This window comes from Zalophus californianus, chromosome 2 (genome assembly GCF_009762305.2).
Source record: "Zalophus californianus isolate mZalCal1 chromosome 2, mZalCal1.pri.v2, whole genome shotgun sequence".
NCBI classification, from domain to species: domain Eukaryota; kingdom Metazoa; phylum Chordata; class Mammalia; order Carnivora; family Otariidae; genus Zalophus; species Zalophus californianus.
In genome coordinates, this window is record NC_045596.1 from 89607958 (window position 1) to 89633668 (window position 25711).

Sequence of the window (25711 nt, forward strand, 5' to 3'; positions counted from 1 at the left end):
GGCTCAAACTCACAACCCTTAGATCAAATTCGCATGCTCCACTGATTGAGTCAGCCAGGCACCCCAAAAAGCAATAATCTGAAAGTCTGATATATCTAAAATTGTGGAATAAGCAAGAGTTCTTACTCTAATTTAGGAAAATGAGAAAGAATAGTCAGAAAATGCTTCCCCAGGGAGTGATATGTAAGCTGAAATCTTTGGGACAGGTGAGTTAGCCAAGTGAAGAGGAAAGTTCTGGAGGCAAGAGAGAGTGTGGAGCATTTCAGGAACTGAAAGTAGTTTGATTTGGCTGGAGTCTAGTGTGAATAGAAACCTGGCAAAGCATGAAGCTGGAGAGCTGGGTAGTTTGGGTCCAGACAATGTGAACTACATGTAGTAGGCAACCTCTGGGAAGGCCACAAAGATCCCTTGCTTGTGTAGCCTTCAGCCCTGGAGTTTGGGCTGAATTATTGCCTCACTACTAATGAATAGTATACAGCAAAAGTGACAGGCTGTTTTTTCCACAATTAGGTTATAAAAAGGCTGTGGCTTCTGTCTTGAGTGTTCCCTCTCTCTCTCTGGATCAGTCATTCTGGGGGAAGCCATGTGCCATGTCATGAGGTAGTCCTTTGGAGGGGTCACATGTCCTCTGAGGCTTACGTGAGGGAGCTTAGAAGCAATTTTTCCCCAAGTTCCATACTGAGATGACTATAGCCCTGTTTCACACCCTGACTGAAGCTTTATGAGAGACCAGGAGTCAGTGCCACACACTTCTGGACAACTGACCCACAGAAACTGAGATAATAAACGTGTGCTGTTTCCAGCCACTAAGTTTTGGGGTAATTTGCTGACATAGGAATAGGTAGCTAATTGACCACGTTAAAGAACTAGATTGAGCATTAGCCTAAAGGAATAAGAATTTATTGAAGGGTTTTAAGCAGGAAAGAACATTAAACGTGTCCATATTTGCAATTTTAAACATTCAGTAAACTTTACCTCTGAAACAAATAATACATTATATGTTAAAAAAAAAAAGTAGGAAGGGAAAATGAAGGGGGGGAATTAGGAGGGGGAGACAAACCATGAGAGCCTATGGACTCTGAAAAACAAACTGAGGGTTCTAGAGGGGAGGGGGTGGGGGGATGGTTTAGCCTGGTGATGGGTATTAAAGAGGGCATGTATTGCATGGAGCACTGGGTGTTATACACAAACAATGAATCATGGAACACTACACCAAAAACTAATGATGTAATGTTTGATGATTAACATAACATAATAAAATAAAATAAAATAAAAAAACTGTCAGAGTAAGCTTGAAAGAATAATCTAGAACCATCAATGAAAATAAACCTTTAGGGCGCTGAGCAGGAAGTGACATCGGCGCGGCCAGGGCGCGGCCTCGGCAGGGCGCGCCTCCTCCGCGGCGCCTGGCGGAGCGGCGGGGCCGGGAGGCAGCCGGAGGCCGAGCCCGAGCCCGAGCTCGAGCGCCGGGAGCGAGCCCCAATGGCCGCCGCCTCGGCTGCGGTAGAAGAGCTGACCCGGGACTTTATGTACTGGGCGCTGGGCGCCGGCAATGGCTCCCTGTCGGGCGCGTGATACCGCAGGAACCAGATTCACCTTTTGGGAGTTTTGCTAGCCATTTTAGGAAATTTGGTAATGAGTATTTCCCTATTCAGAAATATTCTCATGTCCAGCTGGCGCACCAGGAACACCCAAAGCCCTACTTCAAGAACATGTTGCGGTGGGCTGGGGCCGCTCTTATGGCCGTGGGGGAGACGGGCAACTTTGCAGCCTACAGATTTGCTCCCATTACTCTCATTGCGCCATTAGGCTGTATATCTGTTACAGGTACTGCCATTATTTGTTATGTTTCTGAAAGAAAACTTAAGAGCTTCAGATTTACTAGGTATGACATTGGCATTTGCGGGAACATACTTATTGGTGAACTTTGCCCCAAAGAGAAGTCAGTCTATCTCTGCAAGAACAGTACAGTATTACTTTGTTTCCCGGCAGTTCCTGATCTATGTGATTTTAGAAATATTAATTTTCTGCACTCTGCTATATTTCCATAAGAGAAAGGGAATGAAGCACGTGGTGATACTGTTAACCCTGGTGGCACTTCTCGATAAGATGATCCATACATCGTGTGTTGTTTGCTATGACTCTGTAGGTTATACTTACACCATTGGGACAGGCAGCGCTCATGTTAAGGAAGGGCTGGAGCTTTCATTTTTTTTCATTTCACGAACTAATTCTCTCCTTTGAATTGGAAGATTTGTATTTGTGGTAGTTACTTATAGAAACAAATTTATACTATGTTCAGGTATGCTATTGATCAAAAGAAGAGAAAAAGAAGTTTATATTTGTTTCTTTCCGAATTACCAGATAGGGAGAACAAAAGCAAACAACCGAGAGACAAAATGTGTAGTATATAGGAAAATATTGAAAACAAAGGAAATTTTAAATAGGAAAATAAGATAACAGTATTAAGATCAGACACATCAGTTATGATCATAAATGTAAATGGGCTAAATTTACCTGGTAATAAAGATTTCCAAATTGGACTTCAAAAAAAAAAAAAAGAAAAGAAACCTTTAAGCAAATCACAATTTCTGCTACAAATTCTAGTTCTAAAGTTCAATATCCTGTATAAAACTTCCATCTCACTCCTCAAATTAATCAGTCAACAATTAACCTGATTAATCTCTTAAAAACTGTAGTATCTCTCCTTTTCACTTCAGACCCACTGGCTCACTGCCCTAATTTAGGCTCTATCATCTCCAACCAAGAACATTGGCGATACCTTCCTAACCATTTCCCCACCTAGAGTCTGCTGCCTTTCCAATCCAATCCCAAACTACAAAAACGAAAAAAAAAAAAAAAAAAGCATAGGCTAAAGGGATCATAAAAGGGTTGGCTAATTATATTATACCCTATCTATATTATACCCCATCAGATTATAGGGAACAATGTGATCGCTGTGCAAGTCACACATACACTGCAGTGACATGCCTCCTGCCTCTTCTTCCATCATCTCCCAATTTAGTACAATACTACAGATTTAGGCTCTCAAAAAATATCTGTGGAGTGCTTAGTAAAACTTTCATCAAATTAAAAGAGCTGAACCCACTAAGCAATGAGTAAGTTTGTCCAGCGTACATCATCTCAAAGAAGGAGCCACAGTGTTGAAGCACTCTTGATTATTATCACTGTTTTCAAATATACACTCTAATTTAATCAAATTAAAATACTAGGAGAGGGGCGCCAGGCTGGCTCAGTCAGTAAAGCTTGGGACTCTGGATCTCGGGCTCGTTAGTGCAAGCCCCACATTGGGCCTAGAGCTAATTTAAAAAAAAAAAATACTAGGAGAAAAAAAAAGCAATTTTATTCTTTTTTATTATGAAGCCAAACACGTTTGGGAAAAAAACTTCAGACTCACAGTTCATCGGAAAACTATTCCATTTGCCAGTTCGACACCTCTGTGTAGCACTTCACAACATAGGATAAGTCCATGGCCCACTCGGGGAGACACATTTTGTAAGTATTCAGGAACAAGGCAAGATTAGTACCTCAGGAGCTATTAGCATTTCCAAATGCATTATATGAATTATTCCTGTGTGAGACATTTCATTGTAAAAAGGAAACTGGTAATTAATTCGCAGTCATTTCAACTGCATGATTATTTCAAGTAATACTGATGTCATAAAATCCTTTAGCCAAATAACAAACTGTTAAGTGAATTCCAATAATCAAGAAAGAAAAGGTCTCTTTTTTCCTCTAAATCCACTGACCCTATCTATGCAACAAAAGTAGACAGAAGTTTTCAACTAAAATCTTAGTGTTTATTTATTTAAATGATATAGCCACATTCTGTGGCGTTACTGAAAAAGTATACCTAATCCTTTACCTTTAAAAATGCCTTTCACTGAACAAAACTCCACTTCTTTACTTCATTCCTTTTATAACTTTTGAGAAGATCAAATATTGAAGTTCAGAGATATCATCGAGATAGAAAGCGAAAAATACTTTTTCTTTTAACCACTTTGATATATCTCCAAATATGAAATAACTCTCCATGCTAAAGTAATATTAATTAGCCTATAAGGTAATTCTGCAAATTAAAACCCATATTTTTCCAATTTATGCACGTAGGTCAAAATTAATGTCAGAAACATCTTCTGTAACTTATTAAGTAAACAATTATATAAATTCCTCATTACCATATGGAAATATTAATATCAGAAGGAAATATTCACCTTGCTGTAAATTCAGTTGAGAATGACTTTTAAAAAGTCTTTTCATTTTTTTTTCTAATCAGGATTAGAATAACCATAATGAAGTTAAGACAACTGTTAGATAAACATATATATTCTAACATTTTGAGAACCTGTCAATAAGTAATAACGCTCCCATAAATACCACATAACAAGAAAATTTCATTTACATCTTGCAATTTACACTTCACTTAGATGGTCCAGAATCATAAGAGCATCCATGGAGAGAAATTTTAAAAATCATTTTATAATGATATTTGTTTAATAGGAAGTGATGGCTTAAATGTTACAATATGTTTCTTGAATATCTTCACATTAAATAGTAATTGAACAAAAAGCCCCCTGGTTCTGCTCAAGGGCAAGTCCCACAAAGCTCCTCATTATTGGAATGTCCAACTTGGAAGCCAAACTAAATAACAAGGAGTAATTTGCCAATTAGAACTTCCTGCTCTTTTCTCTTTATTCCTTAAACACCATTCAGGGGCTGAACCGGTCAAACACTTTTAGCTTCAAAACAGCAACTGAAAGGATTTAATTTGTGTCTCTCCAAGGTGAACCTGTCAAGAGGCAGCGGTGATGTAGTCCATGTCCCCCTGCAGCGATTTCCCTTAAAGATAGAGAAGTGGGTTTCCACTCCTGCAGAATATGGAGTTTCCTTTTCTCATTTCCCATTATTTCATTTCAATTAATGACCTCCAAATTTTATACTTGCGTAACTAACTACTGGGCTTAAGATGGTTGAGTCAATATGTTCCTGGAATCTGCTAACATCTTCAGACCAAACCTGTTTATAACACTGGAAATAAAGCACTTCACAGGGGCCTGACACAGACTGGAACTAGGACCATGAAAACTGTGTAAAACCCAAAACTTGGTGGACCTAGAGAGAATCACGAGATCCTCTTATTCATGCAGGCGTGGGCAAGAGAAGGGGTAAAATAACCAGCACTTAACAGACCCTTGGCAACATTTGCATTCCTCACCTGCCTTTTCCTAATTGCAATCCAAGCTTACATCACAGCTTGTTATTCAATTTAAAATGTCCAGTGATTAACAGAATTTAGATGCAGACTTCTAAATTGCAAACATATTCACAGATTAACACTAAATCAGTGAAACCCTGCCCTCTTTTCCAGCCTATGGAGACCTAACATGAGGCTCTGGGCTTTCTCATCAAAGACCCACTCCCACTAGAATAAGAGGCTTTGCTTTGCTCACCATAAGCCTGTACATGACCCCATGGGAACTGCTCACTCCTCTGAACCCTGGGCCAGGAAAATTAGTGAAGGATAAACTACTTTTCAAATGTTTACTTTCAAAAACTATTTGTAATCAGGTGTTTGGCCTTTTTTTTTTTTCCAATTTACTATATTTTGGATCTGTACTGACAATCTGTTGAAAATGCAGTAGGATATTTCTTTTTGTATATTTAAAAATCAATCTTAAAAGGAGAATATGTAGCTTCTATCAATGAGTTGCTTGAATGGTTACCCAGGTCAAGAGAAGAAATTTTTTTGCTGTAGAAAATAGCAGGATCTCTGATCTAAGAGGTGACAAAATTCTCTCCATGACCAAACTTTAGGCTCCTCTGAGCTCTTTTTCAATGAAGCCTCGACCTTTGGGCTTTCATATTTGTCTCTGCATTGTTCAAGTTTAGCAAGAATCGTGTTAAGTTGGTTTAGCCAGAATCCCTCATCCTCTATCCAATGACTCTCCAAAATCTGACCCACCAGGGGCACATGATCACTCTGGCCCGCCTTCAGCAAGAATCCCCACCCTGCTCCTTGGCTACTAATCCCCACTCTTCCTTGTTGTTTTTTGAATGCAATCTCACTCCCCCACTTCACAACTCCATTGCACTGGTCCCTATGCCTATCTTGGCAGTCCCCCTGAATAAAGTCTGCTCTGCTGTTTTTTAACAGTATTATGAAAATTCTTTTCTTTAACACAGATCAGGAATGACTAAGCCTTTTTAAACTGGTTATTAGGGCAAGCTTCCACACTTCCTAGGCAGTTTTAAAAGGGTCTGGAGGGTGTTATGCTGAGTGAGATAAGTCAATCAGAGAAAGACATGTATCATATGACCTCACTGATAATGAGGAATTCTTAATCTCAGGAAACAAACTGAGGGTTGCTGGAGTGGTGGGGGGTGGGAGGGATGGGGTGGCTGGGTGATAGACATTGGGGAGGGTATGTGCTATGGTGAGCGCTGTGAATTGTGCAAGACTTGAATCACAGATCTGTACCTCTGAAACAAATAATGCAATGTATGTTAAGAAAAAAAAAAGAAGAAGAAGATAGCAGGAGGGGAAGAATGAAGGGGAGTAAATCGGAGGGGGAGACGAATCATGAGAGATGATGGACTCTGAAAAACAAACTGAGGGTTCTAGAGGGGAGGCGGGTGGGGGGATGGGTTAGCCTGGTGATGGGTATTAAAGAGGGCACGTTCTGCATGGAGCACTGGGTATTATGCACAGACAATGAATCTTGGAAAACTACATCAAAAATTAATGATGTAATGTATGGTGATTAACGTACATTTAACGTAACAATAAAAATTTTAAAGGAAAAAAATAAAATAAAAGGGTCCAGGAAGTATACATTAAAGTGAAAATAAATATGGTAGAGATAAAGTATAAAGAACTTGAACTTCATACCACTGTCTCACTACTACTGTTCCACTATGGGAATGTTTCAGTTCAAATAAATTAGATCAACAGAAATTTATCATCACAGAATTTAGGACTTTAGCAAAACTTAGTGATCGTTTAATTCTTAACCCAAGCCACACAATTTTCCAGATAAAGAAATTAAACTTGAAAAAACTGGATTTAATAATATTTTAAGACACTAGCAAAGGTTGATTTTACTTATACATATGTTGCAATTAGTTCCAAGTATTACTTAACATGCAAAAATAGTTTGTTCTTACCTTTACCAAAAAAATTTCAAAATCAGTTTATCCAAAACAAATACCCATTCTACCATCTCACCAGGTGCCCAAATTAGAAAAATTGAAACTCTCTTGGATGATTGTTCATCTGTCGCCACTCACAGAACATCTCCTGACTCTCTCACCTGGGCTCTCTTCACACTGCCCTGCTCTTTCCCAGGACTCATCATTTATCTCCCTGCCACCAGGCTTACTCAGTTCCAATGCATCCTCCACACAGATGCAATCATTCCTTCTCATTTACAGTTTTGATCATGTCACTCCCTCATTTTCCAAGCTCTGGTGGCTCCTTATCACCATGCTTCAACACGTACTCAACAACTTTTCTTGCTCTGGCTGTAGCCTCTAACAAGTCAGTCTCCCCTTGCCCCTGCTCCACCCACATTTTGGGGAGTAGCTGCACCCACCTTCTCACCATTTCACAAATATCCATGCCATCATGACTTGGCTTGTGCTTCTCACTCTTTTGGAATCTTCCTCCCTCCCACTTCTCTATCTTGTATATTTTCATACATCTTCACCTCTTCTTTGAAGTTTTTTCAAAAACACACAAAATAAATCAATTGATTGTTTCTCCACAATAATTTATTATCACAGCACATTTATCTGTATTATCATATCTGCCTCTCTGCACTACCTTCAGTCTCCACATACACCCCCTAAATTATGAGCTGCCTGCTTATTTTTGTAACCCTGTTTTCCAGCGAAGTGCTCATATATAGTAAGTATTCTATAAACGTTTGTGGAATCAAATCACTTTGGCAATGAATCCATTTGTTGCCAATAGACAGTGCTCAAGAGCCATTTCAAAAATGATTTCCTACAGGATCAGTTGCCATCATTAAAGAAAAGTTGAATAATATTGAATAATTTAATGTATATTAAATTTCAGCAGTTGAATACCAAAATACATGGAAAACGACACTATTCTTGAATATTCATCTGTGAATACTGATTAAGCCTACTGAAGTGCATGATGGTGCTGCACACTAAGATGATTTTAAATAATACTAATAAAATAAAATCTCTACCCATGAAAACTCAAAACCTAAAAATTATGACATTGGCAACATACATAGTTCAGATTGGAAGCCATAAGGATAATATATATGTTATGTCATTGAGGTTAGGAGTTGCTAAATATAAGTGAGTCTTCAAAGCACAGGAAATCAGACATCTATATGGATGTTGAATTGAGATCATTGTGACATCTGGTTCAGTGCTACCTGTATTTTCCTTTCTTAAATAATTAGGATTTTTAATTGGATAGAATATATATTTATGAAAAAATGATGGAAATATATAATAGCTGCCTGTTCTACAGGATCAGATGGATGATAATGTTGAGACATACAAATGACCAAGAAGCCATTTCTGGTTTTTATACTTAATGAAATTTTCTGGATTGACAGTCTGCTGGAAGTAATTTTATATGAACATGTGATGAATACGTCATGTAAATACACACACACAGAGTCTCTAATTTATCTAAGCTACTTCAAACAAATCAGTTGCTATTACTTTGAGATACAGGGAGTAAAGCCACACATAGGCCATCACAATACTTTGAATGATCACATTCTGATCTGTTTCTCTGTGATTTTTCTACAAGCTGTCTAGCCCCACTGCGATTCTTAAAAAGAGAAACTATGAGGCTTCTTAAGTTTCTAAGGTCTTTGGCAGTTCTCCCCTGTCTAGTTAATCAAGTAATACCTCGTAAGGGTACTTATGAGATGAGTAAAAACTATGGTCATAATTTCTAGACTGCCAAGAAAATGAGAATTTATACTTTGGATAGACCCCAGGGATGTTACATAGCAAGAAGTTCTATTTCAGGCTGAAGGTGGGGGGAGGGAGGAGAAATATAGAGATGTGGTGAAAAGTTTCTTGCAGCCAGCTAATTTATTTTAACAGCATGTTTCAAAAAATTGTCATTAATATAATCAATAATTATGTGAAAGAGGAAAATTGCATCTATAGTTAAAGTGGGAAAAACAACTATCTCTATGAAAATTAAAACTTGACACTGGAACCTTTATGTCTACTGACAAATTTTAATACTGAAATATATTATGCATATATTGACCTTCTTTATCATTTTTCCATGAGTGATCAATTTTAGATCCCAAGATAATTTACATACCAAATTGTCACTGAATTTTATGAAAAAGCTATTTACTCTTGAGATTATATTTCTTGACTGGAAGCTTTGAAAAAGTAAATTATGTTCTCTATTCATTTATTAATTTAATATTTCCAATTGTATTAGCTCTGCAAATGCAAAAGGAAATGATTATTAGATATCAATCTCTGGGGGTGCCCGGGTGGCTCAGTCGGTTAAGTGTCTGCCTTCAGCTCAGGTCATTATCCCAGGGTCCTGGGATTGAGCCCCACATCGGGCTCCCTGCTCAGTGGGAGCCTGCTTCTCCCTCTCCCTGTGACTGCAGCTCCCCCTGTTTGTGCTCTCTCTCTGTGTCAAATAAATAAATAAAATCTTTAAAAAAAAATATCAATCTCTGCTCTCCTTACTTCTATTTCAATTGGTTGAAAATTAATTAGGTATGACCCGCAAAAACAGAAATTTAAAATTTTTTAAAAGGTCTCTAACTTGGCAGAAGTAGTTTCTAAGAATGCCCTGGATATTAATATTATTCAGCACTTATTTAAAAAGTATAGTTTTCACAACATTGTGAATATACAAAATACCACTGAATTGTATGCATTAAAACGGTTAGTTTTATGTGAACTTCACCACATTTTAAAAATGTATGAATGTTAATAGATGTCATTGCTATTCCATTGACATTTACCCACAAATTAATAAGTGCTCTAAAGAATGATGTCTTCCTAACTATAAAGAATCTTCTAGAATCGTTGACTATTTAGTGTCTTTTCTAAGACACACTAGACTTAGCTGGCATTGTCTTCAACAACTTTCCCATAATAATGTAACTGAGATTAACTACATAATAATCACAGAATAATTAATTACTTTATGTCCATTAGAGTTTCAGCATTACAGTTTTATTAAAATTCCTTGGTGAGGAAATAATCTATGTAAGATAGATAGATGATAGATAGATAGATAGATAGATAGATAGATAGATAGATAGATGATAGATAGATAGATAGATAGATAGATAGATAGATAGATAGATAATTTCCAGTAACATGATCTTTTTTAAGTTCTTTATTTTCCTAAAAAAAAAAAAACTGAAGTCCAGAAGCAACATCAAAAATTCTTTAGTTAGAATCAGCTGGTTCTAAGAAGCCCTCCAGTTTTTCCTTAGGAATCCTAGAAATATTGGAAATAAAATCTCACACTCTTGGGATATATGAATCACCATTTTCTGTCTTATGTTTCAATTGCTCCAAAGCTGGCTAATCTCTCACATCGATTCTTAGAAATAGGATCTTTCACGTTTCTAAATATGCCCTAATATGTGACTAGACTTTTATCTAATATGATTACATCAGGCAATATAGGCCAAGACTAAAGAAATAGTTACTATCCAGTGAATAAAGCGAACTTAGCCTGCATAAGAAGGTATTCATTACAATTCTATGAATTTAAGGCTAGTTGCTAAACTCCACTTAATTGGGTGCTTGACTAGGTCTAGTCCAGTATTCCCTAATGATGTTCCTAGATGAAATGTATGAGTTTAGAAGAACTGCAATTTCAAGCTTACCAATTCTCTATATGAACAGGTAATTTCCAAGAGAAAGCTTGACTTTTTAATTAAAAGGAAGTGTAATTTGCCTTATACTAAAAGGAGAAAAAGGATTCAATTTCTTTTTCTTTTTTTTTGAAGTACTCAATTCCAAGTGTATTGTATAATTAAAAAAAAATAATGAACTCAAAAGAAGATTAAAAATCCTCAATATTTACTGTAATGAAACACAAATGGAACAAAATTTAACTTAGTAAAATACAATAGTGGAATTCAAAAATTATACTTGAATTCTGATTAGTTTATGTTACACAAACTCATCAGCATATATTTAATTATAGTTAGTGTGGGAAAATTCATATTTAGCAACTATGAAAGACAAGGTACCCTACATTCAAATCAAATCTGCACATTTTTCCTTAAAACTGTGTCTCTCCTGATAACATTAAATGTAAAAGTACCAGTATTTCACTGCTAGTGGTATGGAATGTATATATGTAAATGCTGCCTATCTGTGCCATTAAAAAACAAAACAAATAGCATTATTCATCATAACAAAAGGGAGAAGCAACCCAAATGTCCACTAATGGATGAATGAATAAGCAAAATGTGGTACATACATACAATAGAATATTATTCAGCCTTACAAAAGAAGGAAATTCTGACACATACTGCCATATGGGTGAACCTTGAAGACATGGTAGGTGAAATCAGCCAGTCACCAAAGGGCCAATATTGTATGATCCCACTTACATGAGACACCTAGAGTAATAAAATTCAGAGTGACAGAAGTGGGATGGTGGTTGCCAGGGACCTGGGGAGGAGGGAAGCAGGGAATGGGGAGTTATTGTCTAATACACACAAAGTTTCAGTTGCGGGAAGTTGAAAAGTTCTGGAGGTGGATGGTGGTGATGGGGCCATCAGTGGAGAGGGCTGCACAACAATGTGGATGAACTCAATGCTACACAACTGTACACTTGAACATGGTTAAATGGCAAATTTTATGTTACACATATTTTACTACAGTGAAAAAAATGTATTTTCACACTTAAAAAGTACTTTATACATTTTTTTAAAAGATGTGTTTGTTTACAAACCAAAAACAAAAGAAAACAAGAGTAATAGCACTAGTGTAGCTAGGTTCTAAGCCAAAAGGAAACATTTGACAAAAGATAGCTCTGCTCCCTTTTACTGTAAAATGCGTCTGCTTCTGAAGAAAAAAACCACATATTTTACCCCTTGCCTTAACAAAACTTAATAGTCACCAACAACATTCTCCTTGGGTGATTTTCATGAAGACATGTAATATTTGAAAATAATAGAAAAAGGAGTCAAAATTAGTTCAGTAGAATTTATACATGTTTAATTAAAATATTAAATAACTATATATATAATAACTAAATAATTATTTAATTAATATATTTCCACTGACTGTCTTCTGTATGCAAGATTGTAGGCTCTATGTAACTTACAAAAAAGTTAAGACCAAGCAATAATTAGCTTTTTATTAAGTGGCGTATTGTATACCAAGCACCATACATATGTTAGCTCAATTAATGTTTACTACAACTTTGTAGAGTCAATGTTATTATGCCTCTTTTCAGATGAGGAATCTGAAACACAGGGAGTCCATAGCTTGTTGAGTAGCTCATACAGTGTTTGAGGGAGACCTGCCTGCCTGAATTTGACTACCAACACATGACCCTGCCCCTAAGCAATCAGAAACCAATAGACTTATAGAAATGAAAATGTAGAGCAGTAGAAAGAAAATTTTTTGAATAATCTATTTGCAAACTAGGAATATCGCAGGGACCTTGACTACCATCATTAAATCTAATTTAGGTTAAGTATATTTTATGTGTAGGTAGCAATGAAAGGTTACCCAGGGAAATGGGGAATTTCTACATATGGGATTCTTTAAGAAGACAGCATAGACAAAAACCACCATCTGTCTTATACAGCTTATATACAATATTACCTAAGATCACTTCTTGAAGTCCTTAGCTATTGGAGAACTCTCTAGATTTCTATTAATCATGTATGCATTTTCTGTGCCTTAATTACAGCCCCAACTCAATTGCTGTGCTTTATCCAGTTTGTTTCTTAAAATTTCTCTCTCTCTCTCCCCCTTTCAGTTCCTCTCTCTCTCCCCACCCTCTCTCCCCCAGATGCACAATTAACCATTGTAGTTGTTTCCAAAGCCCCAGGGGAGAGGGAATTGCTGAGGGAAGGTGGGTGTGGACAAGGTAAGGGACTGTATGATGTAGCTGTGAGAGCATGACCCTGGGCACTTAATAGAGACCCCACCAGGACAGCTGTTCATCTCCACACCTGAGGTGGTTCCCTCATCAGCAATAACATGAAAACACCACTAAACATGAGTGGGAAAGAAAACATTCAGGGTCATCATCAATAAGCAGATGCGAAAAAGCAATGGGAAATCGAAATCATGAGCAGAAAATGAAAAACATCTTCCCTGAGGAATTAAAATCCCAAAGTATATCAACTGAAACAAAGTATACAGAAAATTCCTCATCTTTTAATTTAACCTTCCCTCTTCTTGAGACTTAAATCAGGAGAAATTCTTTCTAATATTTAGATACTCTGTCTTCTTTCTTTACTGGACAAGAGAGAAGGGCCTGGCAAATATATCCTTAACTAGCAAGTGGGGGGGGGGGGGATTATCCTATTATACCTTCTCTGAGTCTCTATCCCCACCCCCAATATACTTAGATCTTTCTGACCACAAAGGAAGTTCTGATATTACTCAAAGTATTTCAAAGCAAGGCAAGGAAGATGTTTATGATGTTAAGTATATTCATAATACTAAATTTTCCCTTTTTGAATAACTCTGGTCAAGGGAGCAGAATGCTAATCAAACTCTGCAGTACTTAAAGATAAGAGTCACTTGGCACCCTTACATCCACTGTTCAGAAACAATTCCTCTCCTTCTTCTACAAGAACACTACAGAACCCAAGAAAGAGAAACATACTTAAGTTGTCTGACCTCTCCTGTAATCCCTCAGGCTGTTGGGAAAAAGCAACACATACTTCACTCTCTAATTTATCACCCCTATTTTCGCCATCATAAATTATTTCTCAGGCTTTAAAACAAGTGGATTCTAAAAGGACACTGTAAGTTACTTAAATTCCAGTAACTGAACTCAGATATATGAGGCAATTTAAAATCTTTATAAAAGCTTCCTGTTTCAAAATTACCCAAAATGGAATCCTAGGAAATCTGTGCAGCAAAATCCTATAGAAATAAGATTAAAATTAATGCCTGAAACATATCTTTTTAAAAAATCCTCATACATAGGGGATAATCAATGAATCAACGAATCTTTTCAAAGAGTCTTAGATCACATCCTGTCTTTGCTAATCAATTATTTTTGGTTCTTATAATATTCTGTATAAATTATTACCACCTAGTCTATAATGCATTATCTTCATCAATAGACCAACACAATAATTCAGGTGTTCAAAGTTCTATTTTGTTTACTCAAGCAGAATGAAATTTCCTAAGAGGTTAACAAATCCAGGAGGTTGATTAAGACAGGCACCATTATGTAAGTATGCTAGGTATGATACACAAACAAGAAAGTTAGCAAATGCTTTTGAACAAACTGAATCATGGCAAACAAAAGGCAAAAGCAAAGAGAACAAAGCAGAAATAAGGTGCTTGAGGAAAAACCATGGTTTTGGCACTGATCCAGAAGGAAAACAAAAAACGTCTATGAGGTACGCAGTCAGAGTAGGGCCATTTGTCAAAAGTCTGTAGGAACAAACTCTAAGTGGCTGTCTTGCATGTCTCAAGATGCAGAATTGAGCGGACGCTGTCAATTGCCAGTGTTGTAGCTCCAACCACAGGAGCTCTAATTTGACCCTCCTGAGAAAGACTCCCAATTAGAAACACATAAAGGAAGCTGTTTAGACATGGTGCTTTGGGACAAGTCTGACCCAGTGTGTCAATGTCAACTGAAACAAAAAGCTAAAGGAACTTTCTCAAGCACGTTGTCTGTTCTAGATAAAAGCTAAGGACCTTTGAGACCCAGTTTTTGAAGTGGGCCTCCCCAGACTAAAATGAGGACAACTAAAATACTGGCTTGCTTTTTTTTTTTTTCCATGCTTGCTAGTGTGCTTTGTAAAAATTGAGGAGTACCATTCAATCTATATGTCACCGTCTAGCAAAATTAGCTAGTTAAAAATGTTTAATTATTAGTGGCCTAAGAGCAAGCAATGAAGAATACTCATCTGTAAGATTTTAAATCTGGCTTCTTATAGAAAGTTGCCATCACTGACAATTCCTCAAATCTATACTACATTGGTATTATACCAACTGCAAAGCAAACTTATCTGTCGAGATACAAAAACTAGGGCCTGGTCAGGTATTTAAGAGAGTAAGGGGTATTGGGGGAAAAAATAATTTAGGATTTCAACCATAAATCACAAAGAAATAAGAAAATATCATGAAACAAAGCAAAACTCCACTCTATTTCATCCAGTTCTTGTTACCAGTGAACCGCAGATCAAAGATTCTTACACTCCACCAAGTCTTTTAACCTCCTAAGAGTACAGTCAAAAAGCTGTACATGTGTACTTTTTCCTGTGTATAGGTATCTTAGCTTTCACCAGATTCTCAAAGGAGTCTATGATCCAACAGTCAAAACCACTGTTCTAAATTTATGTGAATTTGCATGTGGATTCTAGCCACCTGTGATTAACATCTGGAGCACCTCTTTCACTTTCAACCTAAGCTTGACAAAAGCAAAAGCATTGTAGCAAACAAGTGCACAGGTCTAATGTAAGATCATGCACCTACATTCAAGTTCTTAAGTGATAGGTGATTGCCTTGCATATAGCTCCTGAATTGGAAGAACTTAACAATGTATTCCCAGGAACGGTCAAGTGATCAGAAGAGAAGAATTGTGTATTCCATGGACATTTTCCATTGATAAGGAAACTGAGATGAAAGTTCGCAAAATAAATTTTGACTAAAATCCCACTGGGATTTTAGAAACCTCACGTCTTAAAGATCAAGCCTCAATTTAAAAATACAAGTTAAGACAACTAAAATCCAAAGAGCACACTCCAGTAAGACCATAACAATTTTCAATTAACTCAGCTTAGGAAACTATCCTTGGCAGATGACCTCGAGAGTCCAGTGCAGACAGTCAAACTGTTCCATAATTTAGTCAACAAAATAAGTTCTAGTGTTTCCTGTGGGGTTTCTCCAATATATTCACCTGTACTATTTCATAACTCCTCAAGGGAACCCTGAAGACAATATGTACAATGTGTTTTAACTTCCCTAAAGAAAGACAGCAATAAATTCAAAAGCATTTTGGTACTATTGCTGCTCTTGATATATAGTCTTAGTCACGATCAACTGAGGTGAAATAAAACCATCGTGGCAATTTTGTTTGATATTTATTTTAAAATCACCAATCCTGGGGCACTTGGGTGGCTCAGTCATTGAACGTCTGCCTTTGGCTCAGGTCATGATCCCAGGGTCCTGGGTTCGAGCCCCGCATCGGGCTTCCTGCTCGGCGGGAAGCCTGCTTCTCCCTCTCCCACTCCCCCTGCTTGTGTTCCCTCTCTAGCTATCTCTCTCTGTCAAATAAATAAATAAATCTTTTAAAAACAATAAAATAACATAAAATCTCCAATCTTGTAAGAATTTTGAAGTCTACTGGTAACAAGACAACCCTCTAGTATATAAAAAATGCTACTTTTACAAGTACAGCTGCCAGTGCCTGCCCAGGAGGCACAGCCTCAGCCACAGGAACCATGTCAGGGCCACTAAGCACACAGCCCCCCTGCCCCTGCTGCGGAGCCCTGTGTGGAGTGCTGGGCCAAGCCCCACACCAAAGCACACGCAGGATCAAAGGCATGCACATAACTGGCATACCATCATCTCCAATGCTAAAGCCTCTGAATACTTCTATATAAAATTACATGGATGTTGACAAACCACCTGTTGGACTAAAGAAAAAATAAATTGTGCACCACTTTTCCCTATATGCTCCTATAAAACTTGTTCTTTGATTTTTTCAATGCATATGTTCTACTTTAAATGCTTTGCTGTATCCAACCGATGGAAAATCATGACCACTTAAGAACAAAAGAAAGAGAGAAAAATAGTTTTAAGTTTTAATTTATCAAAATGCTTTAAAGCTGGCGGAGGGAGGGGGAAGGGTGGGGGTGTTTACCTCTGTTATTTACCAATCTGTGTTACCTTCCTACAAATGACAATGTTCTAAAATTCATGAAAAAAGAAAAAAACAGATAAAGCATTTTCTCAATAATGCCTCCAACTCTCCCCATTAAACGTTTCTAGGAAACAGTGTCAAAAAGCTGCAGTCTTCTATACTGTATAGTCTTTTATTTAGAACATGTTAAACATACAGTACAGTGATAATAATGCAAGGTAGAAATAAATATAAAAGATAATTAAATAAGATGTTTATTCACTCATTAAACAAATACATATTTAAGTATTTTTTAAAGATTTTTTTTAAATTTATTTATTTGACAGAGAGAGACACGGTGAGAGAGGGAACACAAGCAGGGGGAGTGGGAGAGGGAGAAGCAGGCTTCCCACTGAGCCACCCAGGTGCCCCCATATTTAAGTACTGACAACATTCTCGGAGCAAATCTGGGATCCAGAGATAAAAAGAAGAGTGAGTCATGGCCCTACTCTCAAAACTATCTGTAAAGGAGACAGAAATATGAACAATTACTGGAATTAAATGTAATCAGTGGATTAATAGAGGTATGTGCATGGTGTTGTGCTTCAATGATTTATGGAAGGCTTTATGGGGAACGGGCTTAAGAATTCTAAAGAGAATACTCCAAGTTCTAAAGTTTTAACACTATTTCTAATAGATTATATAGTCACTTGGTTCAAAATTCCAAAAGAACAAATGGCTAGATGATGAAAACTTTCCTTGCCACACCTACCCCTAGTCACCTAGTTGCTTTCCCTATTAACACCCAAAGTTAACATAGAAGTTTCTTATAACACCCAAAAATTGCTTTGCTTAGACTTTGCCTACCAATGACACTCTTCTGAGTCTACTGCTATGTTATTATGTATTGATATGCTATGCATTTTTTTATATGACTAAAAGCAACTCTGCAATTGGCTATGTTAATTAACTAGATGGGGGGACTCCTTTCACAATGGGCATGTATATCAAATCATCACGATGTACAATTCAATTATTTTACAATTTTATTTGTCAATTATACCTCAATATAGCTGAAGGGGGGGAACAACTCTGTATTAGGTGGAATGATCCATAAAAACAGACTTGCAATGTTACTAAATATCAAGTAAAAAATCTCTCTGTATTAGTTAAACATGCTACAATTTCTCATAGTATTCCAAAATAGAGAATTTAATGAACAGGAAAGATATAGAGGAAACTAAAAGGCATATTCTAGATTAAAACAGAAAACGGCAAGAACGTTGTAAAGAGTATTCTCCAGTACATGAAGCTAAATCTCAGGTCACTGTCAAGGTTCGGTGGATTTATTAAGTGGCTCTTACGATGATCTCACAAAATGTTTTTAGTGCTAGTGGTGATCCTGGTAATAGTTCTTAAGGAAATAAAAAGGTAATTTCTACGATGAGTCAGTTCTCACTTTTCCTCATGATGGAGGCATGCATGAGAACACGAGAGCCCTCTGCTCCCCACTGCCCTACCACCAGCAGTATCCCACACCATCCTTCGTGAGGTCTTTGCCTCCACTACACCAGCTCCCCTCAGGCTTTCCTCCGAATAACTACAGTGGCTGACAGTTGAGTAACCAGACAGTGTGAAGCAGGGTGTGCAGGACATAACAGATGATTACAAGAGAAAGAGCTACGGAAAGCATTCATTGTGAAGAAAATGATCAGGAAAAAGCCCTACTCTTAGATATTTTAAACTCACAAGAAACGTTCTGGATTTGGGGTTAGTATGACAGCAGGTTTGGTGTATTATCAACATTTCTGGCATTTTGCAAGTGGAGGAGTGGATTCCTCAGGAACAGAAGAAATATTCATGAGCTGACAGCGTCAAAGATATTAAAGTAAGTAGACTTGTCGCATCAGAAACAAACAGGAGACTACATAAAATAACAAAGCAATCAGAACAAAGACATTGGTAGCAAGGACATAAAACTGATTACCAAAATGTAAATAGAAAAAAATAAATATTTGAAATCATGCACTTTCAAAAGGTCAAAGTGTAAAGTAACAAAAATTTGTAACTAACTAAACCAATTTCTCTGAGAATATGTAAATAGAAACACCATAAAAGACATCATGCGTGGGTAGGAATACTGTAACAAAATCATGACTACATTTTATTTTTTTTATTTTTATTTTTTTTAAAGATTTTATTTATTTATTTGAGAGAGAGAATGAGAGAGAGTACAGGAGAGGGGGTAAGGTCAGAGGGAGAAGCAGACCCCCCGCTGAGCAGGGAGCCTGATGCGGGACTCGATCCTGGGACTCCAGGATCATGACCTGAGCCGAAGGCAGCTGCTTAACCAACTGAGCCACCCAGGCGCCCCTAGGGCCAAAATCCATGTTGCTTTTTCTAACTTATGTTCTACTACAGACATGTATGTCATTTTTCTTAACAGTGTCAAGATACATCCATAAATACATAAAGGTCTAAGTAAAAATATAATTCCATTGTTCATATCAGAGCTCCCTAAAAATTAACAATTTGTGTAAAGTCGGAGAGGGAAAAAAACACCTGATTCATTTTTAGTAATGTTTGAATAGCAAAATGACGTCCAAATTTTTGTTATGTTTATAAATAGAGCAAACTATTTGAAGAAAGTAACATTGTTTTGGAAATTGGCCATAATTAACTCAAAATAATAAATATTATCACAAGTTTCTTTTATTCCATTTTAAGGATATAGAAGCCAAATTCTCTTTAAATTCAAGGTAAAGAAAAGCAAAGGGGATTTTGCTTACTTTACATTTTTATATCTAAGTTAGCCCTGCTCCAATCTATCATGGATAAGCCACTACCACCTAAACATTCTCTTGTGACCAGGCTCTGTCCATCTGCACAATTTAGCACATTTGCTCTAATTACTACAAAAGTGGCTTATTGTTGGTCTAACAGACAGTCAGTGAGCCAGAGGTCAGCAGGAAGATCTGTATGACCCAATCGCTGACCCTAAAGGACAGCCAGTGACCTGTTGGCCTGACCTGTAAGTGAAGAAAGGACTAAAAATTCTCGTTAGGATTCACTGTTTCTTAAACTCAAAAAAATAAAGTTTTAAAGTTAAGGATACCCCAAGTCCCTGTACCAGACTACATACTGTATAATTGGCTTACTTTCTATCCCTACAATAAATCAGTTTATATAAATTTGAATATTAGACTCTGGATATTTTATATAATCAACACAAGAAAAATTTATAATACTGTCCATATTTCAACTTCTTTATATGGATTCAAGTAGAGCATGTCTAGTTCAGTGGTTCTCAGTCAAGATCATTTTGCTCCAGGAGACATTTGACAACCTCTAGAAACATTGATTCTCACAACTGGAGGGTGCTGCGGGCATCTAGTGGGTAAAGGCCAAGGATTCTGCTAAATATTCTATCATGCACAGAGTAGTACTCCTGATGTTCAGTTGATACAAAATCAAACTAGTTCTTATTACTGATTTGCCTTATAATCTCATAAATCAATCTTTCTTCCTTTACCCCTAAGTATTATATCAAGTAATATTATAGTATACCTATAATGAAATTACCTGGATTGATTGTTTAAGTGTAAGCTTCCTGAACCCTTACCTTAACACTGAATCTGAACTGTTAAGGAAGAGATAATAGAATTTACATTTATATCCAAACCTACTGCTTCCCCTGCACTCTCAATTTTGAAAGCCAAATCTTTTCTTTGATACAATAAAGCATTTCTTTCTTACACTTAAATTCTAGAAGTTATGGTCTATTTCCTTAAACATCTTAGAAAAACAAAAACAGGTACATCATTCCAATCACTACATTAATATTAATATTTTAAAGTTATACTGAAACTAGACAAGAAGTTGGAGTTCACTTATAAAATGTTCATATTTTATAGATGGGAGGATTAAGAGGGCAAGTGCCTGAGTTCACTGAGCCAGCTATCTTGTGCTAACTAGTTTAAGGTATGAAGAAGTGATTCACTCAAATCCTCAGGTAACAGGTAACATTTAGTCAGTCCTCTCTCTGCAGAGCCCTGAAATCTCACAGGTGGTTTCTGCCAGTCACTCCAACACTTTCATCCAAGGCTCTGCTTACAGGGCCAAGAAGGCAAAGTTGAATAAAGAATATTAAAAAAGACTTGAAAACTCTTTTTTTCCCTTTTACCCATTTCAGCCAGCCTCTCACCCCATTCCTTTGGCAACCACTAGTTTGTTCTCTATATTTATGAGCCTGCTTCTCTCTTTTTTGTTATTGCTGTTGTTTGCTCATTTGTTCTGTTTTTTAGATTCCACATACAAGTGAAACCATACGGAATTTGTCTTTCTCTGGCTTATTTCACTTAGCACAATACCCTCTGGGTTCATCTGTGTTGTAGCAAATGTTAAGAGCTCATCTTTTTATGGCTGAGTAATATTTCATTGTGTATGTATACCACAACTTCTTTATTCATTCATAGTTGATGGACATGTAAGTTGCTTCTATATCTTGGTTATTATAAATAATGCTGCAGTAAATAGAGGGGTGCATATATCTTTCCAAATTAGTGTTTTTGTTTTCTTTGGGTAAATACCCAGTAATGGAATTACTGGATTGTATGCACTTCTAGTTTTATATTTTTGAGGAAACTCCTTACTGTTTTCCACAGTGGAGGTACCACTTTACATTCCCACCAACGGTGCACAAGGGTTCCCTTTCATCCACATCCTCACCAACACTTGTTTTTTCCTGTCTTTGTGATACTAGCCAGTCTGCCTGCTGTGAGGTGATATCTCATTGTGGTTTAATTTTCATTTCTGTAACAATTAGTGATATTGAGTATCTTTTCATGTGTCTATATATCTTCTTTGGAAAAATACCTATTCAGGTCTCTGTCCATCTTTTAACCAGATTGTTTTTCTGGGTTGAGTTGTATGTTCTTCATATATTTTGAATATTAGCCACTTACAGATATATCATTTGCATGTTTCTTCTCCCATTCAGTAGGTTGCCTTTTCATCCTGATGGTTTCTTTTGCTGTACACAAGCTTTTTAGTTCTTCTATACCCTCTTTATTGAGAGTTTTTAACATGAATGGATGTTGAATTTTGTCAAATGCATCTATTGAGATGATCATATGGTTTTTATCCTTCCTTTTGTTAATGTGATGTATCATGTTGATTGATTGCATATATTAAACATCCTTGCATCCCTGGAATAAATTCCACTTGATCATACTGAATGATCCTTTTAATGTATTTTCGAATTTGGCTTACTAATATTTTGTTGAGAATTTTTGCACTTACGTTCACCAAGGACACTGATCTATAATTTTCTTTTTTTGCAGTGTCTCTGGTTTTGGTATCAGGGTAATGCTGATTTTATAGAATGAATTTGGAAGCATTCCTTCTTCTATTTTTGAAATAGTTTGAGAAGGACAGGTATTAAATCTTCTGTAAATGTTTGGTAGTATTTACCATGAAGCCATCTGGTGCTGGACTTTGTTCGTTGGGAGTTTTTTGATTACCAATTCAATTTCATTACAAGTAATTGGTCTGTTCAGATTTTCTATTTCTTCCTGATTCAGTCTCAGAAGACTGTTTCTAGGAATTTATCCATTTCTTCTAGGCTGTACAGTTTGTTGGCATATAATTTTTTATACTAATCTCTTATAATCCTTTGTATTTCTGTGGTGTCAGTTGTAACCTCTCCTCTTTCATTTCTGATTTTATTTCTTTGATTTTTTTATTTTTCTTGATGAGTCTGATAAAGATTTATTGATTTTGTTTATATTTTCAAAGAACCAGCTCTTAATTTCATTGACCTTCTCTACTGTTGTTTGTTTTTTAGTCTTTATTTCATTTATCTCTGCTCTGATCTTTATTATTTCCTTCCTCCTACTAACTTTGGCCTTTGTTCTTCTTTCTATAGTTCCTTTAGGTGTAAGGTAGACTGTTTGAGATGTTTCTTGTTTCTTGAGATAGACCTCTATTGCTATAAACTTCCCTCTTATAGAATTGCTTTTGCTGTGTCCCAAAAATGTTGAACCGTCATATTTTCATTTTGATTTGTCTCCAAGTATTTTTTGATTTCCTCTTTGATTTCTTCATTGATCTACTGGTTATTCAGTAACATGTTATTTAGCCTCCACATGTTTATGTTTTTTTTCTTGTAATTGATTTCTAGTTTCATACCACTGTGACTAGAAAAAATGCTTGATATGATTTCAATCTTCTTAAATTTATTGAGACTTGTTTTGTGACCTATTATGTGATCTATCGCGGAGAATGTTCCACACATACTTAAAAAAAGTGTGTCCTGCTGTTTTAGGGTAAAATATTGTTTATATCTGTTAAGTCTATCTGATCTGATATGTCATTCAAATTCACAATTTCCTTATTGATTTTCTGGGTCTGGATGATGTATTCATTGTTGTAAGTGGGGTGTTAAAGTCTCTTACTATTATTGTATTACTGTCAACTTCTCCCTTCATGTCTGTTAATATTTGTCTTATATAGTTACATACAGACAATAGAGAGAGAGAGAGAGCACAAGGAGAGGGAGAAGGAGAGAGAAACTTTAGCAGCCTCCGCACTAAGCATGGAGCCCAACGTGGGGCTTGATCTCACAACCCTGAGATCATGACATGAGCCAAAGCCAAGGGTTGGATGCTTAGCCAACTGCACCTCCCAGAGGCCTGAGGTGGAGGCAATTTCTATTCAAGGACTGGTACATGCAAAGACCCCAAAAGAGAAATTAGCATATCAAATTCAGAGGATTTTAAACAGTTTTAAGTTTCTGTTACAATATTAGATTGTAACAGAAATTAATTTAGTGAAATTAACAAGGCAATGCAGAGAAAAGGGAAAGATTTGGTAAAAGCCTCTAAGTGCCATGCTGTATGGACTCTCAGGACACTTAACCAATTACTATACATCACCCTGTTTTATTTCCTACATGCACTTATTACTTCACGAAATCATCATATTTATTGGTTTACTTGACTTTTGTTGCTCCCCTAACCACAATGTAAGTTCAATGCATGAAGAGTTTGGATTGCAATGAAGAATATCTACAGTCAAGAAGGCCACTTTAAAATGAGTTGGACTAGATAGTATGGAAGATATAGAAATCCAAATGAGTATGGGTAAAAAATAATTAGATGGAAAGAATCAAAGTTTACTGAACTCAGTTGATGTGTCCCCACACTACCCTCCCTCCACCCCCCACACACACCTTAACACCCTTAACACTACTTTCTGGCCAGAGCACCCTCAGCAGTAGCAATTCCTGAGGTCTTGGAGCCAGACCCCCCACTACAGATGATGCCCCCATTCAGATGCAGTGGCCTGCAAGGCAGTGTCTGGACTGAACTCTTGAGGAACTGATAGCCTAGCAGTCTCCTGGAGATGCAAGTGACACAACCTGAAGGGGCAGAGAAGTTAACACTCCCCTCTCAGGGAGTGGGGAGGAGAGGAGTGGTGAATTCTAACTCATAGGAATTTTAACTAATTTTAAAAGGAGAGAGCCAGGTCTCTCTTTCTCTCCCTGAGAGACCGTTCTGACATACAGTAGTTCATATGCCCTCTTTGATGATGGCCTATGACACTGCGCAGTCTTTGGGGAGCTTATTAGAAAGTTGTGGCCAAAACCAAAAGACAACCGACAGAATGGGAGAAGATATTTGCAAATGACATATCAGATAAAGGGCTAGTATCCAAAATCTATAAAGAACTTATCAAACTCAACACCCAAAGAACAAATAATCCAATCAAGAAGTGGGCAGAAGACATGAACAGACATTTTTCCAAAGAAGATATCCAAATGGGCCACAGACACATGAAAAAGTGCTCAACATCACTCAGCATCAGGGAAATACAAATCAAAACCTCAATGAGATATCACCCCACACCAGTCAGAATGGCTAAAATTAACAAGTCAGGAAACGACAGATGTTGGCAAGGATGTGGAGAAAGGGGAACCTTCCTACACTGTTGGTGGAAATGCAAGCTGGTGCAGTCACTCTGGAAAACAGTATGGAGGTTCCTCAAAGAGTTGAAAATAGAGCTACCTTACGACTCAGCAATTGCACTACCGGGTATTTACCCCAAAGATACAAATGTAATGATCCGAAGGGGTATGTGTACCCCGATGTTTACAGCAGCAATGTCCACAAGAGCCAAACTATGGAAAGAGCCAAGACGTCTATCAACAGATGAATGGATAAAGATGTGGTATATATATACAATGGAATATTATGCAGCTATCAAAAAAAATCTTGCCATTTGCAACGACGTGGATGGAACTAGAGGGTATTATGCTAAGTGAAATAAGTCAATCAGAGAAAGACAAGTATCATATGATCTCACTGATATGAGGAATTTGAGAAACAAGACAGAGGATCGTAGGGGAAGGGAGGAAAAAATGAAACAAGATGAAACCAGAGAGGGAGACAAACCATAAGAGACTCTTAATCTCAGGAAACAAACTGAGGGTTGCTGGAGTGGTGGGGGTGGGAGGGATGGGGTGGCTGGGTGATGGACATTGGGGAGGGTATGTACTATGGTGAGCGCTGTGAATTGTGTAAGACTGAGAATCACAGACCTGTACCTCTGAAACAAATAATACATTATATGTTAAAAAGAAGA

At 37.0% G+C, this 25711-nt stretch overlaps 1 protein-coding gene and 1 pseudogene across 10 annotated transcripts in view; one reads left to right on the forward strand and one right to left on the reverse strand.

Annotated features, from left to right (window-relative positions):
- The window catches only part of COL25A1 (collagen type XXV alpha 1 chain), a 461773-nt gene that overhangs the window by 308127 nt on the left and 127935 nt on the right, over positions 1 to 25711 (reverse strand). The window lies entirely within an intron of this gene.
- On the forward strand, positions 1483 to 2244 carry LOC113924474 (annotated as a pseudogene).